General features: G+C 41.7%; 1 protein-coding gene across 13 annotated transcripts in view; it reads left to right on the top strand.

The window, feature by feature from the left end:
- Positions 1–8,431, top strand: part of mef2cb (myocyte enhancer factor 2cb) — a 74,625-nt gene that overhangs the window by 11,089 nt on the left and 55,105 nt on the right. For 5 of the 13 annotated variants that reach the window (XM_017043078.2, XM_017043077.2, XM_017043082.2 and 2 more), the window contains exon 1: positions 49–668. The exons of 1 other annotated variant lie outside the window; for it this stretch is intronic. The gene's annotated coding sequence lies outside the window, so the exon portion shown is untranslated. Of the gene's footprint in view, positions 1–47; positions 669–8,431 lie in introns of those variants that run through there. 7 more of the 13 variants (XM_017043076.2, XM_017043072.2, XM_017043074.2 and 4 more) reach the window with 2 other exon arrangements.

Raw genomic sequence — 8,431 nt, 5'->3', positions numbered from 1 at the left:
TGGGGAAACGTGAGCCCCCCCCCTTTCAGGAAAAAAAAAAAAAAAAAAAAAAAGAAAAGAAAAGGAGAGCGATCAGGGAGGGAGAGAAGGAGGAAGAGAAGGAAATCGATTATTTCGCCTGCAACTGGAGTGAGTGTTCAGCAAGGGAAGACTCGGTCAGGAGGACATTGTGTCAGTTGGGGTGAAAAACTAGGAAATATAGGAAAATAGCTTCTAGACATAAACGCCAGCCACAAGCCCCAGACCGTCCAGCGAAGTGAAGGAAGAACAAACAGCGTCAGCGCCAACTGCTGCTCCGGCTCGGCTGCTCCCACCGCCGGCTCCTTCTGCGCACAGTGGCACCACGCAGAGAGAGAGAAAGAGAGAGCGAGAGCGAGGGAGAGAGAGAGAGAGAGAGAGAGAGAGAGAGAGAGAGAGAGAAGTTTTCTCTGACAGTATAGAGACTCCCACCTCGTACTGTACGTTACTCTTTTTTTCCCCTCTGCGAAGTTGCGCTCCTGGATTTTAAGAGAGTCTTGGCCAAGTCCGTCAGCATCACGCAGCGGTCGCAGCCTTCCTGTCACACGCAGCCGGACCCAACTGAAGAAAGAACCGGCGGATCGCTGTTCGTCTTTCCCCTTCTACAGTTCACTCCAGCCTGGGACGCGATATCAAGCGAGTAAAACAAAGTAAGTACGGCGTTGACTCCACTTTATTTATCCACTCATTCAGTGTAACAAACCCCAACATCAACAGGACGCCGCACGGTCAGGCTCATTCTCAGGCTCCCAGGGAGGGAAATATAAACTTGGGTGTTTCTATTTTAGATGCGCGCTGCCTCTCACTCCTACAACTAAGTAAAGTAAGTGTGTCTTATTGATTTGTTGTGACCCTGATCGACTTATCCCGGTGACAGCTGTGTCATAGGATATAATTACAGGCTGACAATAAATATGTGTTTATGCTCAATTAGGTAAGCTTAGTGTTTTCTGCTGATTTTTTTGTTTTTGTTTTACTATATTTTTATTTATTTTTTATTTTAGCTCTCGACCTTGTGGAGCGTTCACATGTCCACATGCTGACGCACACTCACTCCACAGACGGCCTTGCTTTATTATAACACATCATATGTTCAGTATTATGCACAAAAAAGTTGGATAAATTGATTAAATTATAAAAATTTCATAAACTTTGACAACTATAAGCAAAGTGGGATGGATACAAAAGTTCAAGGAATTTAAACTAAATCATTTATGGTCCCTCATTTAATATTTGAGATATTTTAAAGTACTTAGTCAATATTTCTTATGTTGAGGAAGTCAATGTTAAGACTTTGGCATTTTGTGATTTAGGAGTTCAGTGATGACAATTGTCATTGTGTGGAGTCAATAAAAAAGACAGACAATATCATAAATAAATGTACTCTAAAATACCGAGGGTTGTTCTTTTTGATAATTTTGATAATTTTATGTGGAGTGTGTAGCCAGATCTATTAATTCATGCCGACCAGAGACACACTGAAAAAACTACTGTAAATCAGGGATTTGCGTGTTCACGCTGAATTTTAATTTCTTCCTCTGCGACTTTGAAATAACTTCAGAACTATTTTCACTCCAGTTTGATGGGTGTAATATTTATTTTTACAGTCAGTTTACTTTAGTCTAATGGGACTGAATAAACCTGTTGCTGTCAGAGTATTATCAATGACACCATAATTAACCTGTGACAACCTTCCCGGGTTGTGTCTTCGGAAATAATAATAAGAATAATAAAAAAATCAATTTATTTGTTTTGCAATCTGCCTGGATTGGAGGTGTGGTATGATGCAGTAAGGATGGAGATGTAATTTAAATTTTTTTTACTACACACTTAGTTTTAATTTAGAGCAATTGCGATGTTGACTGCATTTGTGTGCATGAAACTTGTGCTCATAAGTATAGGCATTAAAGGTAATCTCTGTGTAATTTTATTTTAAATTTACAAATGTCAATTCAAGCTCTTAAACTATATTGTCTATTTTATTTTAATTGGCATTTACACCCAGCTGGCTGCAGTTTCTTAAAGTCCAATATTTCCTCAAAGAGCTATTATGTTGAAAACATTCCTTATTAGTTTAGACATTTTGATGGCACTTGTGAAATAAACAAAGACATCACAGTGCTTTGTCACTAAATGCATACATTAAGTCATTTACTGCTTGATTGCATTTTATATTATAAAGTAAGAACCCTTTAAAAGTACAGGACATTTAGGATCAATTTGTTTTTTACATTTAGAGTTACACTTTTCTTCATTACTCTTTATAATCCATTATGCGGTTTTATATGACCTGTTTACTGATTACAAATAATAAAAGTATACGAGTCCATAAAAAGATTTTTTTTTTTACACATGGCCTTCCCTTCTTCAATCTATCGTCAATGAAGTTGTTCTGTCTGGCCTGTTGCTCTCTTGGGATTTAGCGTTTGGTTAATCTGCTCAGAGGAAGGTGAGCACTCGCATGTGAACTTACGATTACACACAGAGGACTCTCTCAGCCAAGCTGTATAATCACCCTGCAAAAACACACACACACACATGCACAGACACATGCTCCTGCATGTATGCAGTGGCACGCTAACACACACAAATGCATCTGGACTGTCACACACTCTGTCCCTTTCCTTTCTCTTCCCTTCCGTTGCACACACTCACACTCACACCCACACAGTTTTGGGGCCTGCGCTTAATTTTTTTCTTTCAACTTCTCTTTATTTTTCTCCAAATCATTTGAGTTTCTTTGGACGCTGATTCACAAAACCAACAGTGTGACAGCACACTCTTCCCCCTGCTCACACAGAGAGATTAGAAGGTCACGTGTCCCTGTGATTGGCCAGAGCATTGAGCCGATTGTCAGGGGCACTTTGCTGTACACCAGGGGCTCAGTGGAGCTTTGCTGAAATGAAGGACAGGGACACAGACAGGCGTTTTCACGTGTGTTTAAGAGACAAAGTTGCCATAAAGCAGGGTTGTCGTCGGGAATTTCATTGTCAGTACCTAATATATTAACCCTAATTGCATGAATAGTTGGTTCTACTGGCAAGCAGGGACAAGCATGTCCATTAAAAGGGGAAATTGGCTTTTGAGTGCTGTCTAAATGTGTACCACCGTTGCATCAAATCAAAAAAAAAAAGGTAAAGTACACGACTGTCCTTTCCCTCGGACCACAGACATTTGGTACAGCACAGAAGGCACGTCTCCAGGTTCAGTTAATCAGATCTATGAAAACATTTTCTTGATGGGAACATCAGAAGTATTGATGTTTAATCAAATAATTTAATAGCCCTTTGTGCTGTGCATTAGATTTTTTTTTTTTTTTTTTTGCGTTAATGGTTTCAAATATTTTGGAAGATGGAGTTTTGCAAAGTTTGCTCAGTTAAACGTTAGTAAATGACCCATTTCGAGATTGCATGTTGGCAAGATCTTGAGGTAGCTATTGAAGGACTCTAAATTGGACTTGGTGTCCTACAGGTGAAAAGGAAAATGAATGTAGGATTTGAAATGAGAATCAATTTTCCTTCTCATCTGTGAAACATTTGATTCGGTTAGGGGGAGGATCCCGAATGTAGTATAAATATCATAGTACCAATACTTTCATTAAAATGTTATTAAACCTAACATGCAGCCGTAGAGGAATAGGCAGAAGCTTGTCTTTTTTTTTTTTTTTTTGTGGGAAATTTGTTAGAATAAGTTGTTTCTTTCCTGTTTATAAGCAGATGAAAATACTTAAGTTTTATAATAACTCAAGGGCTTGTGGTGTTGGAGTTTATTGCGTAAGGCAGGTGTTCACTCTTGCTTCACAGCAAGGAAAACACTCCTTTTTTTGTTTTCATAAATTTTATAGTGCCAATGAAAAGCATCAGGCTCGCCCTCACTGCGTGTTTATTTACCCGCTCTGAACAGATCTCCTTTTCATTGTCCTGACTGTTGTGCATGTTAAAAATGTTTACCAAATGTTTCTTTGCCTTAGGAGCACTGTCTGTGTATGTGTGTGTCCTTGTAAGTGCTGCGATTACCCGTGAAACTTAAAAAAACAAACAAACAAAAAAAAAAAAACCTGTAAATAACACAGTCCTTGAACAGCTGCTGGCCTGAAATGCATGTATTTGAATGTGTCCTGGTTTTGCATAACGATGCAAAGTCTTCTTCTGTCTCCATCTAATTATTATCTGTGACGTTAAGCAACTTTGTGTAAGTGTGTGCACTGTTAGTGGGTGTGTGTGTGTTAGAGTAGAGTTTGTTCACTGGGGTGTTAAAGATCACAGAGGAATATAACTGCCTTTGATGTTTAATAGTATTGTAAAACAGATTTTAGAATATTTCTGCATAAAGTAGAGTTCTGGCTGTGTTGTGCTTTGTGTATTTGCAGCTTCTTTGTGTGTCATGTGTGTGTGTGTTCACGTTTGTGTCTTGTCTTTGTCAGTTTGCGCATCAGATGTGTTTGTGTTCCCTTTTTCCTGGGTTTTGTGAGGCCGTTGTTGGTGTAGAGTCAAATGAAAATGCATGTGTTTCTTTTTCTCTATTCTCACACTGAAGAGGGTAGGGGTTTGATGTCTAGGAGGATGGAGCAGTCTGAAAAACAGTGTAATTGTGAGGGCTGAAAAAGCTAACTGAGGAAAAAAGGAGATGCACAGAGGGAGAGAAAAAACAGTCTGGGAAATGGAAGTTTATATGAGCTCAGTTGAGAGTAGAGCGGCAGCCTGTTCTGCCTCAGATGAGGGTCCCTTCCTTAGTGGGTGATGCTTTAGGTGATGTCGCGTTTAACACACTAATCTAGATTAACAGGACGTCCTGCCTTCTCCTACCTCTTCTTCGTCTGCTTCTTCCTGTTTCCTGTTTCCTGCCTGGCCTGTTGGTCATTGTGGCAACAGCTGCCTGCTGGGTGGTCTGTGCTCAGCAGCGCTGACCACATAAACCATGGTGTCAGCTGCAGCCCACCTAAAGAGACACCCAAAACACCTCCACCATACTTGAGGCCTTTTCCCTGAAATATTTGGACAGGGAGAAAGAGCAGGGGTGGGGGTGAGGGGCTCAGACCTGGGAGGCAAGGAGGCTGGAGGAGTGAGTGTTGTAAATGATAAGACAAAGAGAAACATTTAGACTAGAGGAGTTTTGTTTTTCTTTGTCTAAACATTGGCGAGTTCACATCAGATTGAACGCAACAGAATGAGCTTCAAAAATTTATGTTTAGAGTCAAGGACAGTAAAAAGAGTGCTTCCATGTTTTTAAAGATAAGTTCCAGAAAGGAGCCATAACTTACATGTGTTTCTTTTTGCTTTATAACTGATAAAGAAACCGAATGCTCCACAGTTTACTGTGTACTGTTTTAAGGTGTGCATAAAAATTCAGATGTAAGAGTATTTCATATTATTATTTATATAAAACACAGTATGCGGCCTGTAGATGTTGAATGAGAAGCTTATTATACGCTAATAATATGAAAGACACCACGCCGTGGCCTACACCATCTCCCTTTGGTGTGGCCCACCTTTGGATTTCACCCAATCCTTTGCCACAAAAGAAAAATAACAAAAAATGGGGAAAAAATAAAAAATAAAGTGTGGCAATACAGAGAGAGAGAGAGTCGTAGAAAAAAAAAAGTTTTACACTGGCTGTAATTTATCTTTGTCACGGCTGCAACATAGCCGAGTCATTCTGCCACACAGTCCGGTGAGATGCACAGAGGTAGCTCTGTGCCTTGGCCTCACACAAGCTTCCATCCATCTGAAAACTCTGCTCACTCGGCTGCCACAGTCTGTACCGCTGCCACTGCTGCTGCTCATCCACACTGCTGCTGCCGCTGCTGCTGCACGCGGGGAGATAATTGGTATTTTCTCTGAGCAGACCTTGAAGATAAGAGAATGATACATCACATCTGATTCCTCTTCTCCAGTGCTGCAGAGACTTATCAGAGCCTTATTTTCACCTCTTGTTCACAAATGTCTGGGCAAAGGTCTGTGAAGTCGTGAAGCTCCGCTCGACAACCCAGAGAGGGCCAGGCTGTTGAAAATGCTGTTAACATCGGCTTGAGTTGAGAAAAAGCTTTATAAGCACCCACTCTCGGTGCTCAGTGCCGTCTACAGCTTAACCATGGGGTGTCTCTCCTGCCAATGTCCACACCAGCGTTCCTTTTCCACTGTCATCTGGGTCATTCCCACACCAAAGTACAGGCCGCAAAATAATGTGCAGCACCAGGAGCTGTTTTGGAGACTTAACTGTAGTCAAAAACATCAGAAAGTGGGCTTTGTAAATATAATAAGATGTGTTTAAGTTTAAGTGAAGGAAGAAGTGAAAATTACATTTTGGTTAAAATTTCCCCAGTGCACACAGGCATGCGTGCACATATATTTTTCTTCTTCTATTTTTTCTTCTATTTTTCTATCTTAATTTTTCTAGCACTTTCTTGGCTTAGCTTCTTTCTCACCCCATGATATATGGCTTTTTCCTACAGTGGCTCTTCCAAAGTGCAGCTCGTGATGTCATTAATTTTATTCATTCTTTATGGATGCTCTGTCTGAAAAAAGGCAGAGAGGAGAGGAGAAGAAGGAGAAGAGGGACGATGTGAAGAAGAGAGGAAGAGAGAAGAGATGGTGTTGCGGAAGGAGATTTTCAGTGCAGTTGCATGTATAATGAATGAGGGGGGCACTTTGTTTGAAACTCCAGCCCGGCGCTTTACTTTAAGGTTATCTTGGCAGAGTGGGGCCTTGTGATCTCACTTGAGCCACTCTCTTTATCCTGCCAATAGATGCTTTCACCTGGCACTGTGGTTCGACCCAGTGGAAAAACAGATTACCTTGTGTGTGTGTGTGTGTGTGTGTGTATGCGTTTTCAGAGAGGGAGAGAGGAGGGGTGGGTGTCCTGGGTGGGGGCTTTGACAACGTAATAAGAGGTAGGGTGGAAAGGGTGGGTGAGAGGAGAGAAAAGAGGTGAGTTTGTATATCAGCAGCAGTGCAATGATGCCCAGACAATACTGAGGAGAATACTGGCACCCAGCCCGCGCTTCCTAAACACTGCTCTATGTACAGAAATAGCCCAGCCTTGATATTGACTTTTGTCTTTTTACGCGCAAGGATGTGAGCATGCTCAGTAGAGGCAACCCGCTGTAGCGAAGCGAGGCGCTTTTCACTCTGTTAATGCATGTTATTATACTTTAATGAGGTTGAAATTTGTGATCCTTGCCGTTTGCATCTTTGCGTGCAGGCCTTAATGGTGTGTGAGTAAGGAAAAGAGAGCCGCCCTTCATTATTCAGGATAAAAATGGCCTCCGTCTTATTTTTGGCCCACTGCTGGACTCAGGGATTTTATAAATAGCTGAGGAAGTGCTGGGGATACCTGTCGTGGCTCCAGGCTCCCTCCATAATGCCTCCACGTCACATCCAGCCTCCAGCCCTCTATCTGGGCTACAGTGGAGCAGCCCCCTCCCGCCTCAGGGGCTGAGCAAACAGGATGGGACTCAAATTGAGGGTGTGAGAAAATCAGTCTAAGGAGAAAAACAGAAAAGGGCTCAGAGTTCAGGCTTATCTGACACTGTCAAATTCAGTAAAATACAGCTTTAAAAATACACAGCAAGTTAATTTTTTTCATAAGAATACTGAGCAGATGTAAAGCTCCAAGATGAGTGTCAAGATGGCAGCACGACAGGGTGTCTTCACTTTGAGAAGTGTGTGTTTTTTTGTCACTTAGTCTACCAGCAGAAGGTCAGAGGGTGTGTTTTTCCCCCTCTGCTGTCTGCACGTGGAGGTGTCTGGGCAAATTAAATTTCTACATCTCAGACATGCGTCATGTGAACAGCATTTAGTGTTAACTTTCTCTCATTGTCCCACTCTTACGCACAGCCTCTCCTCACACTCTGCTGTCATTTTCTCACACAATCATTTGGGTTTGTAAATGAGAGTTGTAAAATAAGAAAGTAAGAAAGAGAGAAAGAAAGAACGATAGCGAAGGAGAAATTTGTCTTTTTAAATGTGCTTCTGCCCCTCTTTCTCTGATGGAAACTGAGCTGCCTGTCAATAATGTGCCTTTGACAGCTTAATTTGATAAACTGGCTACTTGTTAAAGAAGCCTTTAATTGTTCTCATAGAAAGGACATGTTTTTCTCCCCTCTTCTGTGTTCTTCAAATGCTGCCGCACACTCTGTCGATGACCCAGTTCTGAGAGATGGTCGAAAACAAGAAAGAGCAGAGCAAAATCCACAGGGAGGGGGAAAGGAGGAGAGACAGCAAGAGGGTATAGAAGGAGAGCGGGGAAGATGGTGAGAAAGGATAATAATGTAGGTAAAGAAAGGCACTTGTGGGAAGTTAACTCACATGCTTGTCTTTCTTCTCCTTCCCTCACTTACCTTCTACATTTCCTCCTCCTCCACGCTCCACTCAGACCACACTCTACTGTACAGTACGCACCTCCTCTCTTCCCT

This window comes from Cynoglossus semilaevis, chromosome Z (assembly GCF_000523025.1).
Source record: "Cynoglossus semilaevis isolate Cse_v1.0 chromosome Z, Cse_v1.0, whole genome shotgun sequence".
NCBI lineage: Eukaryota > Metazoa > Chordata > Actinopteri > Pleuronectiformes > Cynoglossidae > Cynoglossus > Cynoglossus semilaevis.
The sequence above is the reverse complement of the archived record's forward strand: the minus strand, read 5'-3'. Positions and strand labels throughout refer to the sequence as shown.